Source organism: Aotus nancymaae, unplaced genomic scaffold, assembly GCF_030222135.1.
Source record: "Aotus nancymaae isolate 86718 unplaced genomic scaffold, 86718_ANA_hifiasm-v0.15.2.pri h1tg000004l, whole genome shotgun sequence".
NCBI classification, from domain to species: Eukaryota; Metazoa; Chordata; class Mammalia; order Primates; family Aotidae; genus Aotus; species Aotus nancymaae.
The window spans coordinates 57,178,329-57,204,976 of record NW_026988415.1 but is presented as its reverse complement, the minus strand read 5'-3'; the positions used below and the strand labels follow the sequence as shown (position 1 = coordinate 57,204,976).

Below are 26,648 nucleotides of genomic sequence, written 5' to 3'. Positions count from 1 at the left end.
GTTTTCCTGTCTCAGAGATGGCAAAGTTGAAAGAAAATCTGCATATAAACAGACCCATGCAGTTCAAATCCATTATTCAAAGGAGAATTATTATTTTCTGTGGGTTGCCTTTTTACTCTATTGATAGTGCCTTTTGTATATTAACAAAATTTTGAAGCTCAATTTGTCTATTTTCTCTTTTGTTGCCAGTGACTTAAATGCCATATCCAAAAAATGACAATCAAATTCAATGTTATGAAGCTTTTGCCCTATTTTCATTCGATGGTTTAAAGTTTTAGCACTTTTGTTTCATTTTTTTGATCAATTTTGAGTTTATTTTTATATATGCTGTCAGGTAAATGTCCAGCTTCATTTTTTTGCATGTAGATATCCAGTTTTCCCAGCACTATTTGTTGAAAAAGCTGTACTTTTTCCACTGAATGTTCTTGACATCCTCATCAAAAATCATCTGGCCATACTTCGGGGGTTATTTCTGGGCTATCTATTCTATTACATTGGTTTATATGTCTATCTCTAAGCCAATCTCACTTTTTTTGTATTACTGTGGCTGTGTTGTAAGTTTTGAAATTAGGAAGTGTGAGTCCTACAGTTTTGCTTTTCATTTTCAAGATTATTTTAGCCATTTGGGGTCCCTTGAGATTTCACATGAATTTTAAGATGGGTTTTACTATTTCTTCAAAAAATGTCATTAGGATTTTGACAGGGATGACAACAAATCTGTAGATCGCTTTAGTAGTTTTGACATCTTAGCAATGTTAAAGCTTCTAATCCATCACCCTGAATTGTGTTTCCACTTATTTATGTTTTTAATATTTTTCACCAATGTTTTGTACATTTCACTGTACAAATAATTTACCTCCTTAGATAAGTTATTTTCTAAGTATTTTCTTTCTATGTAATGCTATCGTAAATGGAATTTTTTTATACTTGTCCTTACAGATTGTTTTTAACATTTTGTGCAACTAACATTTTGTGTTGACTTTCCATCCTGCTACTTTGCTTAGTCCATTTATTATTTCTATAAGTTTTTGTGCAAAACATTTAGAGTTTTCTACATATACACTCATCATCTGTGAATATAGATTACTTTTTCCTTTCTGATTTAGGTACCCATTATTAATTAATTTTTTTGGTCAAATTGCTCTGGCTGGGTCCTGCCACATGATGCTGAATAAAAGAGGCAAAAGTGGGCATCCTTGCCTTGTTCCTGATATTAGAGGAAAAACTTTCCCTCTTTCACCATGGAGTATGTTGTTGACTGTGGGAGATTGAATTTTGGCTTCAATATATAGGATTTACTTTGTTGAGGTTTTTTTTTTAATTTTTTTATTTTTATTGCATTTTAGGTTTTGGGGTACATGTGAAGAACATGCAAGATTGTTGCATAGGTGCATACGTGGCAGTGTGATTTGCTGCCTTCCTCCCCTTCACCTATATCTGGCATTTCTCCCCATGATATCTCTCCCCAACTCCTCACCCCCCACTGTCCCTCCCCTATTTCCCCTCAACAGACCCCAGTGTGTAGTGCTCCCCTCCCTGTGTCCATGTGTTCTCATTGTTCAACACCTGCCTATGAATGAGAACATGTGATGTTTGATTTTGTGTTCTTGTGTCAGTTTGCTGAGAATGATGGTTTCCAGGTTCATCCATGTCCCTACAAAGGACGTGAACTCATCATTTTTGATGGCTGCATAATATTCCATGGTGTATATGTGCCACATTTTCCCTGTCCAGTCTATCATCGATGGGCATTTGGGTTGGCTTACCCATCTGACAAAGGGCTGATATCCAGAATTTACAATGAACTAAAACAGATTTACAAGAAAAAAACAAACAAGCCCATTCAAAAGTGGGCAAAGGATATGAACAGATACTTTACAAAACAAGACATACACAAGGGCAACAAACATATGAAAAAATGCTCATCATCACTGGTCATTAGAGAAATGCAAATCAAAACTACATTGTTGAGGTTTTTTACTATACTTCTTTTTCTAGTTTTTTGAATGTTTATGATCATAAAAGGGTGTTGAATTTTGAAAATACTTGTTTGCATCAATTGATATAATGATTTGTTTTTTTAACCTTTGGTATATTAATGTGGTATAAGTTCACTCGCTGATTTAATAAGTTGAACAGACTTGCATTCCAGGATTAAAACCCACTTGGGCAGGATGTATAATCCTTTAATATGCTTTTGAATTTGGTTTGCTGGTAGGTTTTTGAGAATTTTTCCATCAGTGTTCACAAGGGATATTACTCTGTAGTTTTCTTTTCTTGCAGTGTTCTTGTTCAACTTTTTTCATTAGCCATTTATGTATCTTTTTTCGAGAACTGTCTATTCAAGTCCTTAGCTCATTGCCCAGTACCAGGTCAATATTGGCTATATGAGGTCACATAGTCAATATTCCCCCTTCATTGATTTTTTGGGAAAATTGAGAATTCTTTGTATTAGTTCTTCTTTAAATGTGTGTTACAAGTCACTAATGAATCCATCAGGTCCAAGGCCTTTCTTGGTTGGGAGAGAAATTTGATTACTGATCCATCTCCTTAGTTAAAGGCTTATTCAGATTTTCTATTTGTGATTTAGTCTTGATAGGTTGGTGTTACTAGTAATTTTTTTCATTTTTTTCTAGGTGATAAAATTTTTTGGTGTACAGTTGTTAATAGTACTCCTTATTTTTATTTCTGTAGAATCAGTAGTAACATCCCCACTTTCTTTTCTGTTTTAGTCATTTAAGTCATCTCTCTTTTTTCAGTATATCCACCCAACGTTTTGGCAATTTTGTTGATCTTTTCCAAGATCCAACTTATTGTTTCACTAGTCTATTTTCTCTTTATTTTTCTATTTTCCATTTCACTTTGTCTCAACCTTTATTATTTTATTTTTTCTGCTAGATTTTGGTGTAGTTGTTCTTTTTCTATTTCCTTAAGTTGTGAAATTAGGTTGCTGATTTGAGACCTTTTATTTTTTAATTTAAGCTATTATAGCTATAAATTTTCCTGTTAGCCCTACTTTTGCTTTGTTCCGTGTTTTGATATGTTGTGCTTTTATTTTTATTTACCTTGATGTACTTTACAATTTCACTTGTGATTTTTTTAATGACCCATTTCTTGTTTAAGTGTGTGTTGTTTAAATACACAATTTTGTGAATTTTCTAGTTCTGTTTTCAATTTCTAATTTTATCTTTTGGTGATTGAAGAAGATATTTTATTTGATGTCTGTCTTTTAAAATTTAATGAGATTTAATTTGTGGCATTAAATATAGTCTATTCTGAAAAATACCCCATGTGCAATTGAAAAGAATGAGTATGCTATATTGTTGGGTAGAGTATTCTGTATATGGCTGTTAGATCTAGTTGGTTTATTGTGTTCCTTAAGCCATCCATTTCTTTACTTTTGTCCTGTCTGTATTATCTATTATTGTAATTGGAGTATTGAATTTTCCAATTATTATTGTAGAACTGTCTATTTCTTCCTTCAATTTTGTCAGGATTTTTTTCTTTTAAAAACATTTTTGGCTGGGTGCAGTGGCTCACATCTGTAATTCCAGAACTTTGAGAGGATGAGGAGGGCAGATCACCTAAAGTCAGGAGTTCAGCCTGGTCAACATGGCAAAATCCCATCTCTACTAAAAATACAAAAAAAAAAAAAAAAAAAAAAAAAATTAGCCGAGCACGGTGGTGGGCACCTATAGTCCCAGCTACTCGAGAAGCTGAAACAGGAGAATCGCTTGAACCTGGGAGGCAGAGGTTGCAGTAAGCCAAGATGGCACTACTGCTCTCCAGACTGAGTGACAGAGTGAGACCCTGTCTCAAAATTAATGATTATGGGCACATAATAGTTGAACATATTTATGGAGTACATGTGATATTTTGATACAAGCATACAAGATGCAATAAGCACATCAGAATAATTGGGGTATCAATCACCTCAAGCATTCATTATATATTTGTGGTAAGAACACTCCAATTCTACTCCTAGTTTCTTTGAAGTATGCAATAAATTATTGTTAACTATAGTTGCTTTATCACATTAATGAACACTAACTCCTTCTTCCTAAGTGTATTTTTGTACCATTAACTACCCCATCTTTCTCCTCACCTCTGCACTACCTTTCCCAGCCTCTGATAAGCACCATTCTACTTCCTTTATTTATCATTTCAATTTTTTAGCTCCCACATGTGAGTGAAAATATGTGATATTTGTCTTTCTTTGCCTGGCTTATTTCACTTAATGTAAGTCCTCTGGTTCCATACCTGTTGCTGCAAATAACAGGACTTCATTGATTTTTATGGCAGAATAATGTTCCATTGTGTATGTGTACCACATTTTATTAATTCAGCCATTAATTGATACTTGGGCTGATTTCACGTCTTGGCTATTGTGAATTGTGATGCAATAAACATGAGAGCACAGATACCTCTTTGATATACTGATTTCCTCTTTTTGGATATATACTCACTATTGGGATTGCTGTAACATAAGGTAGTTCCATTTTTAATTTTTTGAGGAATATCCATATTGGTTTTCATAGTGAGTGGCTGTACAAATTCACACCCCCACCAATAGTGTGTAAGAGTTCTCCTTTCTCCACATCTTCTCCAGCATTTGTTACATACTGTCTTTCGGACAAAAGTCACTTTTTTGGTCTTCTTTTTCTTTCCAACTTTTATTTTGTACTCAGGGGGAACATGTGCAGGTTTGTCCATGGTTAAATTGTGTTTTAAGGGCATTTGGTGTACAAATTATTTTGTCATCCAAGTAATAAGCATACTACCTGATAGGCAGCTTTTTGATCATCATCTGTCTCCCTCTCTCCACCCTCAACTACGCCTCAGTGTCTGTTATTTACTTCTTTGTGTCCATGTGTACGCAATGTTTAGCTTCCACTTATAAGACAGAACATGCAGTATTTGGTTTTCTGTTCTTATTTTAATTCACTTAGAATAGTGAGCTGAGACCGCGCCACTGCACTGCAGCCTGGGAAACAAAAGCAAAACTCCATTTCAAAAAATAAAAAATGAAAAAATTATGGCCAGCTCCAGCCATGTTGCTGCAAAGGACATCATTTCATTCTTCTTATGGCTGTGTACTATTCCAAGGTGTATATGTACCAAATTTTCTTTATCCGATTCATCATTGATGGACATCTGGGTTGATTCTTTGTTTTTGATATTGTGACTAGTGCTGGGATAAACATATGCATGCATGTCCCTTTATAAGTAGAAAAATTTGTATTCCTTTGGGTATTTACCCAACACTGGGATTGCTGGGTTGAATGAGAGATTTGTTTTCAGTTCCTTGAGAAATCTCCCAACTGCTTTCCACAGTGAATAAAGTAATTTATATTCCATACTAACAGTGTGTAAGTGCTCTCTATTCTCCATAACCTTGCCATAATCTGTTATTTTTTACTTTTTAATAATAGCCATTCTGACTGGTGTGAGATTATTTCTCATCGTGGTTTTGATTTGAACTTCTCCAGTGATTATTGATGTTCAACAATTTTTCATATGCTTGGTGGCCATGTGTATGTCTTCTTTTGAGAAGTGTCTTTTCATGTCTTTTGCCTTTTTTTAATGTGGCTGTTTGTTTTTCGCTTGTTAATTTATTTCATTTCTTTACAGTTTCTGAATATTAGACCTTTATCAGATGCATAGAGCACAAACATTTTCTCCCATTCTGTAGGTTGTTGAATTACCTTGTTGCTAAGTTTATTTTGCTGTACAGAAGCACTTTAATTAGATCCCATTTGCCAATTTTAGTTTTTGTTGCAATTGCTTTTTTAGTCTTTATCATGAATTTTTTTTCCAAGGCCAATGTCCACAGTGGTAATTCCTATGTTTTCTTCTAAAATTTTTGTAGTTTTAGGTTTTACATTCAAGTATTTAATTGATTTTAAGTTGATTTTGTATACAGGGAAAGGAAGTGGTCTGGTTTCAACCTTCTGCATATGGCTTGCCAGTTATATATTCAGCATTTATTGAATAGAACGTCCTTTCTCATTGCTTGTTATTGTCGACATTGTCAGAGATCACATGGTTGTAGTTGTGCAGCTTTATTTTTTGGATTTTCAAACCTGTTTCATTGGTCTATACGTTCATTTTTGTACAAGTACCATATTTTGATTACTATAACATTGAGGCATATTTTGAGGTCAGGTAGTGTCACGCCTCTGGCTTTATACTTTTGTTTAGGATTGTTTTTTCTATATAGAGTCTTTTTTGGTTGCATATGAATTTTATAACTTTGTTTTCTGATTCTGTGAAAATTGTCATTGATAGTTTGACAGGAATAGTATTGTATCTGTAAATTGCTTTTGGCAATATGTCTATTTTAATTATATCAATTCCTTCTATTCATGACCATGAATGTTTATCCATTTGTTTGTGTCATCTGATGTCTTTTAGCAGTGTTTTGTAGTTCTCATTGTAGAGATATTTCACCTCTCTGATTATCTGTATTCTTAGATATTTTATACTTTTCATGGTTGTTAAAAATGAAATTGCATTCTTGATTTGCATCTCAGCTTGGATATTATTTGTATATAGATATGCTACTGATTGTTGTACACTGATTTTGCATCCAGAAACTTTGCTGAAGATGACCATCAAATCTAGGTGCTTTTCCTCCAAGAAATATGGGACTATGTAAAGGGCCCAAACCTATGATTGATTGGTGTACCTCAAAGTGATGGGGAGAATGAAACCAAGTTGGAAAACACATTTCAATATTATGCAGGAGAACTTCCCCAACCTACCAAGACAGGCTAGCATTCAAATTCAGGAAATACAGAGAACACCACTGAGATTCTCCAAGGTTGAAATGATGGAAATAATGTTAAGGAGAGCCAGAGAGAAAGGTCAGGTCACCTACAAGGGGAATTCCATCAGACTAACAGCAGATCTCTCTGCAGCAACCCTACAAGCCAGGAGAGAGTGGGGGCCAGTACTCAACATTATTGAAGAAATCATTTTCAACCCAGAATTTCTTTTTTTCATTATTGTACTTTAAGTTCTGGGGTACATATGCAGAATGTGCAGGTTTGTTACATACATATACACATGCCATGGTGGTTTGCTGCATCCATCCCCTTGTCTCCTACATTAGGTATTTCTCCTAATGTTAGCCCTCCCCAGTTCCCCCACCCCTGCTATCCCTACCCTAGCCCCCACACCTGACAAGCCCTGGTGTGTGATGTTCCCCTCCCTGTGTCCATGTGTTCTTGTTGTTCAACACTCACTTATGAGTAAGAACATGCAGTGTTTGTCAACCCAGAATTTCATATCCAGCCAAACTAAGCTTCACAAGCAAAGGAAAAATAAAATCCATTCCAGACAAACAAATGCAAAGTGAATGTGTCACCACCAGGCCTGCCTTAGAAAAGCTCCTGAAGACAGCACTAAATATGGAAAGGAACTGGTACTAGTTTTTTCCTGCAAAAACACAACAAAATATGAAGACCAATATCCCATTTACTAAAGTTACAAAATAGAAATAAAATACATCAAAATAAATTTAACCAAGGAGATGAAAGGCCTGTTACTGAAAGTTATGAAAAATTGATAAGAAAAATTCAAGAAAAAAAACAAATAACTGAAAAGATGTGGTTATATTTCAGAATAATTAATATTGTTAAAGTAACTATACTACCCAAAGTAATTTACAGATTCAATACAATCTGTATCAAAATAGCAATGACATTTTTCACAGAAAAAAATAAGATAGTTCTGCAATTTATATGGATTCACAAGTTACTCTGACTATCCAAAGTAATTTAAACAAAAGATCTAATCCAGAGGCACCACACTATCTTCAAAATACACATTAAAGTCCTAGTAATCAAAACAGTATGGTACTGGCAGAAAACAGAGCCCAGAAATATATTTATATAATTGATCTTTGACAAAGGTGCTAAGAATACACAAAAGAGAGTTTCTTCAATAAATAATGTTGGAATAACTGAATATTCACATACAGAAGAATGAAATTAGACTCTCATCTCACATCATATATGAAAGACAGCTCAAAATGTATTAAAGACTTAAATCTAGGACAAAGAACTATAAAACTACTAGAAGAAAGCATAGGGAAGAAGTTCCTCAACACTGGTCTGGGCAATGATTTTTTGTAGCTGTTCCCAAAAGGTCATGCAACAAAACTAAATAGACAAATGGGATTATATCCAACTATAAAGCTTCTGCACAGCAACAACAAGAAACAAACACAAAACAAAAAAATGGAAAAAATAATAGAGTGAAGGGACAACCTACATAATGGGAGAAAATATTTGCAAACCATATATCTGATAAAAAGGTGAATATCCAAAATAGAAAATGTAAACAACTCTTTAGGAGAAAGAAAAACCCTATTAAAAATGAGCAAAGGATCCTAATATACATTTCTGAAAAGAAGACACACAAATGGCCAATAGGTATATGAAAAAAATGCTCAAAATCACTATCAGAGAAATGCAAATTTCAGACACAAGCAACTAACAGCCCATACATGTTATAATAGCTATAATCAAAAGGATGAAAGATCACAAATGCTGGTGAGAATTTGGAGGAATGGAACCCACATTGTTGATAGGAATGAAAAAATGGTGAAGTCAATATGGAAAACAGTATGGTAGTTGTTCAAAAGATTAAAAATGAAAATACCATGTAATTCAGCATTTCCACTACAATGTATATGTCTTACTCCATTTTGTGTTGCTATCACAGAGTATCTGAGACTAGGTGATTTATAATAAAAAGAAACATATTTGTCTCATACTTTTGGAAGCTGAGAATAGCAAGATCTAGGGGCCATTTTGGGTGAGCACCTTCTTGCTGTGCCATAACATGGTAGAAAGCATTGCTTGGTGAGAGAGTGTGCACATAAGAGAGAAAAGGGGGCCGGGCATGGTGGCTTACGCCTGTAATCCCAGCACTTTGGGAGGCTGAGTTCTGTGAATCACCTGAGGTCAAGAGTTTGAGACAAGCCTGGCAAATATGGTGAAACCCTGTCTCTACTAAAAACACAAAAGTTGGCCGGGTGTGGTGGTGGGCCCCTGTAGTCCCAGATACTGGGGAGGCTGTGGCAAGAGAATTGCTTGAACACGGGAGGCAGAGGTTGCAGTGAGCCAAGATCACACCAGTGCACTTCAGCCTGGGCAACAGAGTGAGACTTTGTATACAAAAAAAAAAAAAAAAAAAAAAAAAGAGAGAGAGAGAGAGAGGGATTGAATGCATCCTTTTATCAGAAACCTACTCTCAAGATAACCAACCCACTTTTACAATAACATTAATCTATTCATGAAGGAGAGCTGTCATCACTTAGTCACCTATTAACGTTCTCACCTCTCAACACTGTTGCTTTGGGGATGAAGTTGCCAACACATTAACTCTGCAGGATACATTCAACACTTATCAATATGTATCTAAAGAAATAAAATAAGTATGTGAAAAGATCTCTAAACTCTTATGTTCATTTCAGTGTTCCTCACAATGGCTAAGATATAGAATCAACCCAAGTGTCCAACAACAGATATTTAAAGAAAGTGTAGCATATATACACAATGGAATACATTAAACCTTAAAAGATAAGGAAATCCTGTCATTTGTGACAACATGAATGAACCTAGATAACTTTATGCCAAGTGAAATAAATCATGAACAGAAAGACAAACACTATATGATCTCATTTATATGTGGAACCAAAGAAGTTGGACTCATAGATTGGGAAAGTGGAATGGTGGTTACCATAGCCTGTGGACTGATGCAGATGCTGGGAAAATGGTCAAATAAAACAAAAATTCAGTTAGATGGGAGGAATAAGTGCAAGATATTTATTGACAACTTGGTTACTAGTTAGTAACAATGTATTACATTCTCAAAACTTGCTAAGTGAGATTTTAAGAGTTCTCATCACAAAAAATGTGCGTGAGGTAATTCATATGTTAATTAATCTAGTCATTCAAAAATGTATATGTATTGGAAAACATTACCCTGTACATTATAAATATGTACAGGCTTATTTGCAAACTAAAAATAAAAATAACTTACAAAACAAAGATTTTAAAAAGCAGAGAGACAAAGATAGAATTTTAAAACTGGCTGATTTTGAAACTTCCTAAAAAGCCACAGCAATAAAAACAGTGTAGTAGTTGCATAAAAATAGACATATAACAATAGATTATATTGATAGTCCAAAAATAAACCCATATGACTATGGTCAATTCATTTTCAACAAACCTCAAGGCAAATTAATGGGGAAAAATATTTGTTTCAACCAGTATTACTGAGAAAACTGTATCCACATTCAAAAGGAATTAGGAATCCTAATCCACACTAGATATAAAAAATAATTTCAAAAATCATCAAATACCTAGATGTATGACCTAAAATTATAAAACCTTTAGAAGAAAACATAGGTATAAATCTACATAACTTTAGACTATACAATGGTTTCTTAGATATGGTATCTGGGGCACAAATGCCCCCCCAAAAAATAGGTAAGTTGGAATGCATCAAAATTTAAAAGCTTATTTTTGCTTTGAAAGAGTCTATCAATAAAGTTAAAAAGAAACATGCATAATGGATAAAAACATTTGCAAACTATATATCTGGTAAGTGTCATAAGTGCCTAGTATTCAGAATATATATATAAAAAAGTAAGAATCATAAAAACGCAAGCTATTAAAAATGGTTAAAGTATCTGAATAGACATTTCTTTAAGGAGGATATACAAATGGCCTATAATCACTTGAAAAGGTGTTAAAAAGTAATAGTCACTAGAGAAACGGAAGTCAAATCCCCAATGAGATGATGCTGTCTACTCACTAAGATGGCTAAAATAACAAGTTTAATAAATGTGTAATAAAAAGTGTTGCTAAGAATGTGGAAAATTTGAAATCCTCACATATTGTTAGTGAGAAATTAAAATGGTGTAGACACTTAAAAATAATTTGGATGTTCCTCAAAAAGTTAAACATAGAATTGCCACATGATTCACCAACTCCACATCTAAATATAATTCAAACAAATTAAAAATGTATATCTATCCTAAATCTTTTACATGAATGATCATAATGGCATTACTAATAATAGCCCAAAGTGAAAACAGCCTCAAAGCTTATCCATTAATGAATACAAAAACAAATGTTTTATATCTATAAAATGGAATAGTGTCCAGTCATAAAAAGTAATAAAAAGTCCTAATTCGTGCTATGACATGAATATTAAAAAAATTCTAATTACATGAAGCCAGATATAAACAGATATATATTTTATGATTCTATTTTATTAGATGTCTTGAATAGCCAAATTCATAGACACAGATAATACATTGATGTTTGACAAAACTTGGAGGGTGAAGGGGAATGACTGCTAACATGGAAGGTATTTTCTTTTTTTTTTTTTTTTTTTTGTTTCCTTTTTTAAAAACAAAATGCTTTTTTTTTTTTTTTTTTTTTTTTGAGAGAGAATAGGAAGGAGGAAAAAGGAAGAGAAAGAGAGAGAGAGAATGGGGAGGAGGGAGAAGGAAAAGAAAGAGGGAGAGAGAATGGGAGTATTGATTTCTTGCCCAGGCTAGAATGCAATTTAGTAATGGGTATTGAAAAGCTCTTTTATACTGATAATTATACTTAATGATGTAGTCAGGAAGGAATAAGGGAAGAAGATAACAAACAAACAGCCAACCAATATTTAATTTAAACCTATGAAATGCTATGCGATTACTGAGGAGTGATTTACTTCCAATTATATAGTCACCTTTGGAATAGGTATGAGGTGGTAATGTATGTTTTGTGTATTTGAAGTGGAGAGTTCTATAAATGTTTATTAAGTTTACTTGTTCCGGGTCTGAGTTCAAGTTCTGAATATCCTTGTTAATTTTCTATCTCGTTGATCTATAGAATCGTTAGCTCTTCTTGTTACATTGATCCTTTTGCCATTATGTAATGTCATTCCTCGCCTCTTTTGTTCTTTGTTGCTTTAAAGTCTACTTTATCAGAGGCGAGAATTGCATCTCCTGCTTTTTGTTTATTAGTTTATTTTTACTCTCTGTTTGATTGGTAAATCTTCCTCCTTCTCTCTGAGTCTTTGTGTATTGTTGCATGTAAGATGGGCCCGGATGCAGCATACCGATGGGTTTTGGCTTTTTATCCGATTAAAATATATATAGGTTTAATACCGGCGTTTGATGCTAGCTGGCTGTTTTGCCCATTAGTTGATGTAAATTTTTTATTGTGTTAAAGTTCTTTGCTTTTTGATATATTTTTGGAAAGGCTGATATTGGTTGTTCCTTTATATGTATAGTGCTTCTTTCAGAAGCTCTTGTAAAGCAGGCCTGGTGGTGGTGAACTCTCTAAGTACTTGTTTGTTCGCAAAAGATTTAATTTTTCCTTCGCTCATAAAGTTTAGTTTGGCTGGATAGGAAATTCTGGGTTGAAAGTTCTTTTCTTTAAGGATGTTAAATATTGGTCCCCACTCTTTTCTGGCTTGTAGGGTTTCTGCTGAGAGATCTGCTGTAAGTCTGATAGGTTTCCCTTTATGGGTAACCTGACCTTTCTCTCTGGCTGCCCTTAGTATTTTCTCCTTCATTTCAACCCTAATAAATCTGGCAATTATGTGCCTTGGGGTTGGTCTTCTTGAAGAATATCTTTGTGGTGTTCTCTGTATTACCTGGAGTTGAATATTACCCTGCCTTACCAGGTTGGGAAAATTTTCCTGAATGATATCCTGAAGAGTATTTTCCAACTTGGATTCATTCTCTTCATCACATTCAGGTACACCTATCAAACGTAAATTAGGTCTTTTCACATAGTCCCATATTTCCTGGAGACTTTGCTCATTCCTTTTCATCCTTTTTTCTGCATTCTTGTCTTCTCGTTTCATTTCACTGAGCTGGTCCTCGACTTCTGATATCCTTCCTTCTGCTTGATCAATTCGACTGTTTAAACTTGTGCATGCTTCGCAAAGTTCTCGTGTTGTGTTTTTCAGCTCCATCAATTCACTTATATTCTTCTCTAAATTGTCCATTCTCGTTAACAGTTCGTCAAACCTTTTTTCAAGGTTCTTAGTTTCTTTGCATTGGGTTAGAACAAGTTCTTTTAATTCACAGAAGTTTCTTATCACCCACGTTTTGAAACCTGCTTCTGTTATTGGAACACACGTGTAATCTATTAAGCCTTGTTCCGTTACTGATGAGGAATTGCAATCCCCTGTAGAGGGAGAGGCATTCTGATTTTGAGTATTCTCTACCTTTTTACGCTGGTTTCTTCCCTTCATTATATATTTGTCCGTCTGTCGTCTTTATAATTACCGGCTTTCTAACTGGGTCTCTGACGTCCAACTTGTTGATTCCCTGCGCCGAGATCTGAGCAATCCGCTGAGCCGGCCAAAACAGTGGTGTTAAGATTGATGGTGCTTTTCTGCCCGGGAATCTCCGGACTCTGCACCAAGAACTGGCGTGCTAAGGCACCAGCAAAACCACCATGCCGGCCACAAGAGTCGCCCTGGCGACACGTGGGGCTCCTCCACTGGGAATCTCCTAGTCCGTGAGCAACAAATATTCGTCTGAAAGTGTGGCGTCCTCTCGTTCTTTGCGCTTTCACTGGGAGGTACGTGCCCGAGCTGCTAATCATCAGCCATCTTGGATCTCTCTCCGGAAGGTATTTTCATTGGAGGGGCAGGGTTGTGGGGAAATGTTATGGAATTAGATAGTGGTAATGGTTGTGCAAGTTGGTGAATATGCTAATACCCTCATAACTGTACAATTTAAAATAGTAATTTTAATTGTTTTAAATCACATCTCTATTTTTTAAATGATCTTCACAAGAATGCAATATGGTTTGGGTGTTTGTCCCCTCCAAATCTCATGTTAAAATGTGGACTTGATGGTGAAATGAGTTAAGACTTTGGGGAGTATTGGGAAGGGATAACTGTATTTTGTAATGTGAGAAGAACATGAGATTTGGGGAGCCAGAGGCAGAATACTATAGTAGGGATGTTTGTGCCCTCCAAATCTCATGTTAAAATATGACCTCCAATGTCAGAAATGGGGCCTATTGGGAGGCATTAGATCATGGGGGCAGATCATTTATGAATGGCTTAGTATCGTCCCCTTGGTGATAAGTGAATTCCCACTCAGGTCATGTGAGATATAATTGTTAAAAAGAGTGTGAGACCTCCCCTTTACTAATGGGGAAGTGAACAAAAAGTTAATATGCTAACATGTTAATAAAACTGCAATAGTACCTTATATTAATCAAATTGTTTGTTGACTTAAATATTGAATTAATAAATATAAGAGATAATACAAGAGATATGAATAGATGCTTTAAGGTAAAACGATATAAAATGTATATGGAAACAGAAGATTTTAGGTTGAATTCTGATACTATCACTTAATAAATATGCAACCTTGAGAACACTGATAACCTCTCTGAACCAGTATGTTCTCCTTCGTAAAGACAAATTATGCGTTAACTGTCTCACAGTTTAGTGGCAAGGATCAAGTGAATTAATGCCTAGAAAAAGACAATTATAACTCTCAAAAGTGCCATATAGCACATATTCTTAGGAACCTACTTAAGAGACTTAATGTTTCATCAATTATATTAATTTTATACAATGAAATGGAAATGTGCTCAGTATATTTTTTTATCATGTCAGTACATTTGGATTGCAATCTCAGAAAAAGGGTGAGATCTATGAAAACACTAGAGATGCTGTCATCAGATCTACTTTAAGTAGGGTAAATTTAGGCTTAAGTTCACTGAGGAAAACTTCAGTTTTATGCCTATTGTCCCAGTATAATGTTATCTTCTCTTTTTATTTCAGATGTGTAAATTTTTAAACTACGCTTTATATGATCACTCTGATATTAAATTGTCAACGCCAGTATTCACTAACAGGAGAGTCAATCTTTAGGGATTTAGAAGTAGCTCTGAACAAAGTGGATAGATTGATTATATGACAGAATAATTAAACATTTGGATTTTTTCCAAGATAGAGGCTTGAAAGCTTAGTTAGCATGCCTCATCTGCTTGGGAAGAGCAAAATAGTGTATAGAGACTCACAATGTAAAGTTTTATCTAAGAAGTAACACAGAAACTCCACAGAAAACGTGAAAGAAACTTTATACACTTTGAAAAAAGGATGGGCAGCAACCTGTACCATAAATCACGTGGAAAACTGTGAGTCTCCAGAGCATAAAAGAGGGAGGTTATTTCCATGATTCACACATTCACTGGGGAGTTGGGCAATTCAAGCCACAGGAGACTGCCTTAACCTAACCCAGTGCTGGAGTTAATTTGGTGACCATTTGGGGGGTATATGAGAAAGAACCACCGCGGGGCATGCTTTATGTGCACTCCCACACCCCAGCTGGGACCGAAGGAAATTATTCCTCATGCTAACATGTAAGGCACCTAGTGGAATTCTGCCAGCCAACTCAGGCAGTGGTCACAGGTTGGGGGAAGCTGTCAACTAAGATTATAATCTAATCTCAAGCAGGAATAAATCAGAACTGAGAGGCTAGCTGGATGTGTGCTCTGGCCACAGTCTCAAGAGCTAAGCACTATGTCTGCACAGGTGAGCAAACTGGTGGTGGTGCCTTAGAGACATAGTTTCTGTTTCAGATGTGAAGCCCTGTAGCCTGAGGCAGTTGTGCATTCTACATGCAGATGGACTGGGACCACGCTAGCTGTTGAAGCTTTCTGCCAGTAGGAGGCTGTGGGTGTGAGACTGGCTATGTAACGGCATGGGAGCTGAGTGCCGCTACTCCTGTCTACCCATGTGGACTTCTCTGTGCAGACTAAGCAGTTCTGCTACTTCCTGGAACATTCCCCCAGCAGCTAAGGAACAGCCCTGCAGTCCCCGCTGGGTATGCTATTTGTACCCACTTGTGGAGAGCCAGAGCATTACTCAGCCCCAACCAAGATTTGCCTTTCCACTCACTTTGGCCGCAGAACATGGACAGAAACTTTTGGGAGTTCTGTGGTTCTGAGGGAATGTCTTCTCTTTCCAGGTCCACAAGAAGACATACTTTTAAGGGCAAGAACTTCCCAGCGCCATGCCCCCCTCACACCTCTCTCCATCTGGGAGATTTAACTGTCTTTGTTTAAATTTTCCCAGGCACAGGAAAGGGTCAAAAGTCAATCACTCCAGCAGAAGTTCTAAGGAACTCCATTCATTGGCCCAGGGTCTTAGAGAAAGTGAGGGTTCCTGTCAGGTTAAAAGTCCCCTTCTTCCACACTCCTTTGGACTCCATATTTGGGTTCCCTTCCATGAACACTCCCTTCGTGGAAGCCGTCTTTCTCTTTCCTGGGTTTTCCACCTCTCTGGAATCCCCTCCCACATAGAGGGAGCTGTCTTTCCCCTCCTGGATTTCCCCTCCGGGGTCCCCTTCCACCCAGTGTGGAAGCTGCTTTTCCTCTCCTAAACTCCATCTTTCTCTCTCAGTTCCCTACCACTCAGTGCGGAAGCTGTTTTTCCTCTCCTGGATTCCATCTTTCTGGATTCTCTCACTCAGTGTGAGAGGAGCTTTCCTTGTCTGGTTTTCCCACTCTGGGAACCCTTCTCACTCAGTGTGAGTTAGCTGTTTCTCCCTCCTTCTCCTTTTTCTCTCTCTGCTTTAAATAAATCACTTTCTACAACACTTCTTGAGTCCGACATTTACTGTGCACTGCGCCGTGGTCTTGTCACCCATTCTTGGGGAGTGATAGACCAAGAACCTGGAGAAATGTCCTCTCATGGGAACTGGGGGGGCACCCTTGAACCCCTGAATCCCAATATAACAGTTCCACTTATTGTCTGAGATATTTGACTTCTTCTTCTGGGAAACACAGGCCAAGCATAAATCCCACAGCCACCACAGCAGCTGAATCTCTCCTGCAAGTACCACCTCTTGGTCAGTGGTCAACCAGCACATCTGTAAACACAACACAGCACTTGGGAGGGAGAAAATTTTTGCATGACCTCAGCTTACATCATTGTCCACAATACCTCAGCTGCTCAGGAGGCCTTCAGCCTACTTGTATGCCCAGGACATCAATACTACAGCTGGCAATTGAGAAAGCTACTACCCTAAGGCAATTTATAACCAAGGAAATCTTGCAGATTTCATGTCACCCCCCTGCAACTTCCGTCAGAGCTGAGAGACCAGAGGATAGGTCAGCTCAGTCCAGCTCCACCCAATATTACTTCCCTTTAGAGCTAAGAGTGGAGCTGAAGCCACTGCATACACCATAGACCAGTTCATACCCTGAGGCTTCAGAAAGCTTCTCCAAGTGGTTGACTAGAAATGCCACTGACCAATTCTCCTCAGAAGGATGAACTAAAATTAGAGGTGAATAATCATATCCCAGATGGAGTGTTAAGAGAAGAGTACTGGAGCCTATCAGGGAGTTCATGGGAGGAATCTATGACACACATACAAAAAAATAAAAATAACAAGAAGCTGGCAGGAATCAAACACTGAGATAGTATTCCGTGGAAAGGGTAGGTTGGAGTGCATTCAGCCTTGCTAGCCTTTTTGGCACATTGATGGTATCCAAACTCAGGGAGACCTTCTTTGCTCTCATGAATCCAAGTAATAGCATGGACTATGAATTGAGGACTTCTCAAGAACATTACACCAGGCTACCAGATTACACACTGTCCCTTCCCTTTCCTACTGGATCTGAGCTGCAATAGTGGGTGCCATACTGGGTGCACACCCATTGTGAGACTTTTTCTTTCTTTTCTTTTTTTTTTTTTTTTTTGCTCAGGGACCTTCAACCCTTGTGTCTTCAATCTTACATCCCTTACAGACATTTCCCAGAAGCAACCTGGATGGTGGCAGCCCCACAGGGCAGCTAGACCCAGAGGAGTCACAGGATTCACAGTAGTCTGGCCTTCGAGGATCACCTGTCCTAGGGTAATAAGGAATTAACCACACTAAAGAAGCACTCTGTGCAAAAAACAAACCACACTACAAGGTTTTCTGTGTCCCAGAACTTCCTGCTTGTGGGAAGTTTCTCTCAGTGGGGGCACTGGTGCAGTGCTGAGCTCAGTGGGGGGAGACTACAGTTCTGCTCTTCATAAAGTGACTTGGAGAAGGGGACCTCTCTCGCCTCTGCAACCACTGTACACAGCAGGAGCTTCTCTTGGAGGAGATTGGTGCAGATATACATGTAGATACATCTTCTGAGGCTCTTCAGGGTGACTGCATCCCCACAGGAGGTGTGCCCTCCAGTATCAATCCTTCATGAGAGGTGGAGTTCCATCCCCTCTCTACATGATCCATCAGGTCCCTGCAGATGAATAAACGTGCTTATCTGATCTGAATATATGGAACACTGGGACAGGGGCATGATGGGGAGTTGGAGCATTTTTCTGCTGTCCTGCTAGTGGAGGAGGTGAGGCCATTCTCACCCTTCCCTCTGTGAAGACATCACTGCATTTCTCTGGGAGCTCCTCCAGCCACTTCTGTCAGGACTGAGACTTTTGCTCACCCTTGAGATCTTGCATATATGTAAGTGCTTCAGCTGCAGCCAGTTCTTATATTGTAGGTACCTCCTACTGGCTTGAAGGTTAAACTGTTCCAATCCAGTGGAAAAAAAATAATAACAACACTGGAAAAAAAGAACACATTACTGGGAAATAAGTTTCAAGAGACCTTTGCTGTTTGGGCCCAACGGAAGACGGTGAACCTATTCAACACCCAGAATATCACTACTCATCTAAAACAAGGTTAGTCCCTCTGACTATGAGTCTGTAAAATAAAAAATAGTTACTCCCAAGATAAAATGGGGGTATAGGCATTGAGTACATATTCCCGTTCCAAAAGAGAGACATGATCTAAAACATAGGGGCTACAGGCCCCATGCAAGTCCAAAATCCACCAAGGCAGTCATTGTAAATCTCCAAGTTCCCAAATAATCTCCTTTGACTATATGTCTCACATCCAGGGCACACTTGTGAAAGGGGTGCGCTCCCATGGCCTTGGGCAGATCTGCCCCTATGGCTTTGCAGGAGTCAGCCCCTACAGCTGCTCTAAGAGTCTGGAGTTGAGTGCCTGCAGCGTTTCCAGGTGCGTGGTGCAAGCTGTCAGTGGATTTACTATTCTAGGGTCTGGAGGATGGTGGCCCTCTTCTCACAGCTCCACTAGGCAATGTCTCAGTGGAGACTGAGGGGACTCTGTGTGGGGATACTCCAACTCCACATTTCTCCTCTGAACTGCCCTAGTTCTCCATGATGGCTCTGTCCCTGTAGCTGATTCCTGCCTAGAAATACAGGTGTTTTCATACATCCTCTGAAATCTAGGCAAAACCTCACAAGTCTTGACTCCTGCACTCTGTGTACCTGCAGGCTTAACACCACTTGGAAGCTGCCAAGGCTTATGGCTTGTACCCTCTTTAGTAGCAGCTTAAGCTATATCTGGGGCCCTTTGAGCTTAGGCTGGAACTGGAGGAGCTGGCCTGCAGGGAGCCATGTCCCAAGGCTGAGCAGGGCAGCAGAACCCTAGGAATGGCCTGCAAAACCATTCTGTCCTGCTAGGCCTCCAGGCCTCTGATGGTTGGGGCTGCCACAAAGGTCTCTGATATGCCTTCCAGGCTTCTTGCCCATAGTCTTGGCTATAAGCAGATGCTTTCCTTTTAGTTATGCAAATTTCTGCAGCCTGCTTGAATTGCTTTCCTAATTATGGGTCTTTCTTTTCTACAATGTGGCCAAGCTAAAAATTTTCAAAACACTTATGCTATGCTTCTCCTTTCAATATAAGTTCTAGTTCCAGGCCATTTATTGCTCACACATATTAGCATAGGTTGTTAGAAGCAGCCAGGCCACATCTTGAATGCTTTGCTGCTTAGAAATTTCTTCTGCCAGATACCCTAAATCATCACTCTGAAGTTCAAAATTCCACTTATCCCCATGGTAGCAATACAATGCAACCAGGCTCTTTGCTAAAACATAGCAAAAGTGACCTGTACTTGAGTTCCCAGTAAATTTCAAAATAATCTCCTTTGACTCTATGTCTCACATCCAGGACACACTGGTGTGACGGGAGGGCTGCCAAAACCTCGGGCAACTCCACTCTTGTGGTGCTGCAGGGTTCAGCCCCTGCAGCTGCTCTCTGGGGCTGGCATTGAGTGCCTATGGCTTCTCCAGGCATATGGTGCAAGCTGTCAATGGATCCACTATTCTGGGGTCTGGAGGATGGTGATTCTTTTCTCACAGCTCCACTAGGCACTGCCTCAGTTGGGACTCTGTGTAGGGGCTCCAACCCCACATTTCTTTTTCATACTGACCTAGACAGGGTTCTGCCCCTGCAGTAGGCTCCTGCCTGGACATGTAGGCTTTTCCATACATCCTCTGAAATCTAGGCAGAGGCTCCCAAGCCTCAACAATTGCACTCTGTAAACCCATAGGCTTATTACCACGTGGAAGCCATCATGGCTTACAGTTTTCACTCTCTGAAGAAGTGCCCTGAGCTGTACCTGAGCTTCTTTGAGCCACAGCTGGAGCTGGAGTGTCTGGGATACAGGGGTCAGTGTCCTGAGGCTGTGTAGTGCTGTGGGGCCCTAGGCCTGGCCCACAAAACCATTCTTCCGTCCTAGGCCTGCAAGCCTGTGATGGGAGGAGTTGCCATGAAAGTCTTTGCCCTTATCTTTCCGTCTTCTTCTGAGCCCTTCAAACTTCTCCAACCTTTGCCAGTTACCCCATTCCAAATTTGCTTCCACAGTTTCAGATATCTTTATAGCAGTACCCTAATTTGGATACCAATTTTCTGTATTAGTTTTTGTTTGTCCATTTTCACACTGCTACAAAAAATACCTGAGACTGGGTAAGTTATAAAGGAAAGAGGTTTAATTGATTCACAGTTCCACACGGCTGGGGAGGCCTCAGGAAACAAAATCATAGCAGAAGGCAAGGGGGAGCAGGCAACTTCTTCACAAGGGAGCAGTAGAGAGAAAAGTGAAGGAGAAATTGTAAAGCACTTATAAAACCATCACATCTTGTGAAGATTCACTCACTATCACAAGAACAGCCTGGGTGAAACTTCCCCCATGATCCAACCACTTCTTTCCCTTGACACATGGGGATTACAGATCCCTCCCTTGACATGTGGGAATTACAAATCAAGTTGAATTTGAGTGGGACACCGAGCCAAACCATATCATAGTCTCCTTGCACTGCTATAAAGAAATGCCTGATACTGAGTAATTTATAAAGCAAAGAAGTTTAATTGGCTCACAGTTTTGCAGGCTGTATGGGAAGCTTAATGGCTTTTGCATGAGAACTCCACTCCCATGATCAAATCACTTCCCACAAGACCCCATCTCCAACACGGGCGATTGCATTTTGACATGAGATTTGATAGGGACACAGATCCAAACCATATCACCCACAAAATCTAGAAGTGTTTTCAGTATAGAAGGCATTTCAAAAATATACATAAAATTGAATTTATTCTAAATGTCTCTTATATAAATGGTCCCATTGGAAAGATACATTAGTAAATAGTAAGTAAATGTGTGTCTGATATACAAAAATAAGCATATTAATTGCTCTGGCATGTTATATACTTTTTATATGAAAATTGTATTTTTATAGCAGAAAAGCATTCTTAATCAACATAAAGTTAAGCTTAAATGATCTCTACATTGTTTTATACTTGAGAATCTAAGATGTATTTTAATACATTATATTTCTTCAATCTACAAATACTTTGAGACACAAATCTTTTTCCCCATGACCCCTACATTCATTTCTACTAACATTCTTTAGCCTATATCTAAACAAACAAAATCAAAAGATGCTTATGTTATTTTAAGCAATGTTTGACAGACTACACATTTCATATCTTTTGACATATTTTATTAAAATATTTAAATATTAATGATATGGTCTTAGAATAAGTTATAATTAAAATGCATTCCTTACATTTATTATGCTTATTGCTTTTCTGATTGATACTTATATATAAACATATTATCAACATCAATGTTAAGTAAACTCTATAATAGCCTATCTTGAAATAAGGTGCAACAATCATTTAAATTCAGTCAGTATCAGTTAACTCTATATGTGGTTGGAGCATTCTAATTAAGTTAGTTAATATGCAAATTTAGTTGGTTTTTACTAATTCTCATTAGTGACTGAGAATCCTATTAAAAACTGCCAGGTGTTGGTGCTGCTGCTGCTGCTGCTAGAGCTGGAGGAGGAATGCACTGGAGTGGGCCACTGGACCCAGTGAGAGACAGACTTGCCACCCGCTGATGCCTCAGCTGCTTGGGGCCCCCAGGGACCCTCTACCTCAGTGTAGAATGAACCAAGGAAACTCAAACCCAGCAGCTATTCCACATGCAGCAGAAGATATTTAAGGAGATGCCAGATGGATGTCTCAACACAACAGATTTGTTTTGGACTGTAAAGACAAAGAGATTTGATGTACTGTTTGTGGGAGATTCCATGGTACAGTTAGATTCCCTTTCATTTCTAGTGTTTGAAGGGGAGGAGGGATTTAAACTGGTCCTGTACATAGGAGGTTTGTTTAACAGAGGAGAAAAATTAGCCAAGGAAGATTGTCGTTTAAATTCATTTGAAACCAGAAGGGAACTTTTCAGTTGTATGTTTAACACATGCATTGAATTATTGAGGACAACATCAAGCCTAAATACTGAACAATACATTCTTTTCCTGGTCCTCCTTTCTGTGGATTATGTCATATATAATAATTATCAGAACTACACCTACTTGGCTTTAAAACATGCTTTTTCTAATTTTTACAGTTCATAATTTAGCCTTTTGTTTTTATGTTGCTTTTTTCATATGCATCCTGAATGTTTTCTTAACACGTGGCATCAGATTGAAATGCTTGTCATTCAAATATGGAAGATGTGATAGTTACAAGTAAATTTGTTCTGCTTTCTTAATCTTTCCCATGCTTAGCAGTGAAAGGTTTTGCCACAGTAGGGGGACTCTTCGGAGGGTATTATTTTTATGCTGCTGAATAGTATGTCTATAACAGACCTGTGTGTGCAGCCTTTCCTCCATTTTTTCCCTCATCCCCTTTTTTGTTTCTTTTTTTGATCTTTATTGACATTACAAGCTTTTAACACATTTTTGACCTAGTATCTCTTTTGTTGGAACTATAGTCTCCAGCCAGTTACTCTCCTGATAATACTGCCATAAAACTCAGTCTTGTGTGGTTTTCTGTGCTATAGAGTCTGTGTATTACTATTCAGATTCAGAGTTCTTGTTTGTTTTGTTTTTTCCTGAAAACCTATTACAGTTTCCATTTTGGGGAAAAAAATCAGAACTCTGTTTCCCATTCCATAGCACCTGACATTATTATAAGTTTTATAATATCTTAAGATGCATATTTCATTTTTTTATTGGTTTACTTTTTAAATTATCATCCAAAATTTTGGACCTTTTTCCATGGGGAAACAAGTGAAGCTGTTCTTCAGCATAGACACTCTACTTTCATCCCATTATTATACTAAAAAACAAGTTTGTTTCACTTCTTAGGCGTCTCGTTAATGTACTCCATCTGAAAATTTCTGTCAAGAGAGCTCTTTACAATCTTAATGTTTGCTTGAGCTGTAAGAACTGACATTTAAAAAAAAATGAAATAATAGTTTATTCAGTATACCTATGGAATATGTACAAACTGGATCAACAGATATTTTGAACTGGACCATGTGGGTATTGAAGCAACCCAACAGAATATGCTCTTCAGTGATTCTGTTTGATTTTCAAATTCAGTAACATATTTTTTATATTCTACTTGAGAGGCAAATTGCAGTGCTTTTGTGTGTTGGAGGAGATGTTACTGATTTCTGCTAAGACCCACTTCTGACTGAGAGGGACAGAACTTGGGCTCATTTTTTTTTTTCTTGCAAAGTCTCTTTCTATAATTTTTATTGGTTTTATTCTTTTTTAAAAAACAATACATTTTTTGCATGTATCATGTCTTTATTAACAACAGAAAATGCACATGGTGTTTCCTTAACTCGTTTACTATATTAAAAATTTCCTTTTTTAATTTAGAAGCCCAGGTTACTGACTTTTTAACAAGAGATTTTTCCTTAGCTGAGGTATAGTTGTATAGGAAGAGGAAATAAGCCAGATTTGTGTGTGTCAAAAGACAGTTTTCTTGCAGGAGTAAGGTATCGCAGTATATACTGCTCAGGTGATGGGTACACCAGGATGTCACAAATCACCACTAAAGAACTTACTCATGAAGCCAAATATGACCTGTACCTCAATAACTCATGGAAAAAATAAAAAATACAAAAAAAAGTGAAAAAAAAAAGACAAAAACGACAGTTTTCTATTCAGATCTTTTTCTGTTTGGCAGAAGGTGGGAGTACAGTTCAAATAAATACATTAGGTTACTCCCGCTGCATGCACTTTTAGCTTCTCTCTTGACTGAAGATCAAATATTCCTTTGTGAATTGACCTTCAGCTCCTTTGCTTATGTGTATAAACCTCAGAAGTTACTATATTTTATATCTACCAAAGCTATTCAAGCAATAGTATTTGAACCACTAGCATTTTAAAAAAATTCTACCAAGTCACTAATGTGCAGATACTGAGTTCACTTTCATTTTTTGCCAGATGTCTTTGCACTACTTTAAGCAAAAATAGTTAAATCTATTTTTCCTTGATTGACATCCCAATTTGCTTCAGTGACGGAACTTACTGCTTAGTCTTTTTATTTCTAAAAAAAATCTATAAATTTAATGCAGTGTCCAAGTGAAATGTCCTAGTTGTCATTGTGATTAAGGAGCCAACTTTCCAGGTAGCTAGCGGAAATACTATTTTCTTCCTCTCCCAGCAAGTTTTTATTCCTTTACCCACACATTCCTGCTACACTAGATGGCAGCCAGTGATGGAACTATAAAGATGTCTGTGGTCGTTTCTTGAACGTGACAGGTTGAAGATGCACTGCCAATGGTGATCTAGGGTAGGTTTTCTTCCTGTCCATATATTCTAGATTGCCATAGACAGTGCTCTGGCTACCACCCTGGGTCTACTTGGACTGTTGAGGGCATCTGCCTAAACCAGAATCTTTTGTCAGAAACCTTAACCTAACAAAACAAATCTTGAGTAGCTCATGCCCTGCTCTTAGGAATTTTGTCTCATTGTTTAAAAAAAAAATTCAATTTACTTTCTTTTTTTTTTAACCAAGTCACTGTTTACAGTTGTTTGCTAAAGCCTGAAATATTGTCTGTGCTGTGATACATGAACATTGCCAATTTCATATTTATTGCAATGAAGAAGACACTAAAAATCTACAAAAATGAAGAGCATGTCCACGTACCTAAATCCACATGGGTGAAGGTGGGAAAAGTGAAGCCTCCTCTTGAAAGGAGGCTTTTTGGAGTACATCCAGGTTTTTCCTTGGTGTTCCTGCTTGAAGATCACTGCTGCTAGCTGCCTAGACCTCCCCAATGGATGTTTGTGGTTTTGCTTTGGCAAAGTTTCCTTGACTAGTAGAACTCATTCTATTTTAGTGTATATTTCAATAAAAATGTAAACATTTTACTCAAAAAAAAAAAAAGATGTTGATGAATGATTATGTGAAAAAATATTGTAATTATTAATGCCCTTGCCATTGTATTAAAAATATGAAGATATAGAAGTACTTTTTTCAAAGTCAAAGGCACTGAAAAGTTAATGTATAAAGAGAAAAAAATTAAAAAGCTATTGATTATCTATTTCATTTCCAGGTATGAGGATGAAAGGTATAAGACCATTACTTTGTAACGAACTTTTACTCTAGCTGGGTACATGGTACTAAAATAGGCAACATATTGTGTGACTTTTTTGAAAAGCAGAAGCAAATGTGTAAAAGCAGATTATAGTTGCTTTAATTATTAAAGGGAATAAAGACATTCTTGAGGGTCTGAGGCAACAGAAAATGATTTATAGAGGAAGTAAGGCTTGTGTTTAGTCATGAGGACCTTTCAGCTACTTTCTCCATATTTTTTTCAGGTGTGTAGGTCTCAGTCACTTTTACTTGTTACTCGATACAGCCATTCCAGTCTACTACTATAACATTAAGTTGTATATAGCATACTTCTTAATGTAGGACTTTTTTGAAAAGCTAAATATCTCCTCAGTTTTTGACTAGGAAGTAAGGGTACCAGCACTGATTTTCTCAGATTCTCCAGAATCTTTGATGTTTGTGTGTTGGGGTTGGGGTGAGGTAAAATGTTTGAATATTCTCTCTCCCTCTCTTTGTCTCTCTCATTATCCATTCTCCTTCCCATCCAAAATATTTTCTTCCAACCTTTTATTTCTCTATGTTTTACACATAACTCTGTGATAATATGGCGCATACCATATGTTCCCTATCTTGTATTCACTGAAAACTCTGAATATCATTGTGCTATACAATTTCTAGTTGCATGTTTAGTGAAAGTATGCTACCAGCTAGTTTATATTTTCTCATACTTTTATTTATTCAGTTAGTGAAATTCCTCATTTTGAGGTACGTGGTATATGCCTAAATATTTGTACTTTGCTATATGGAGGTATTTATTTTCCCTCAGGAAACCTGACATTTTGTAAGATAATTCAATGTAATGTTGAATATCATATTCTGTATTTCACAGCAATCATATTGAAAATTACCTCACCTGACACCCAGACATACACAC

At 37.5% G+C, this 26,648-nt stretch overlaps 1 long non-coding RNA gene across 1 annotated transcript in view; it reads right to left on the bottom strand.

Moving 5' to 3' along the window:
- The window catches only part of LOC135268271 (uncharacterized), a 211,053-nt gene that overhangs the window by 85,077 nt on the left and 99,328 nt on the right, over positions 1 to 26,648 (bottom strand). The window lies entirely within an intron of this gene.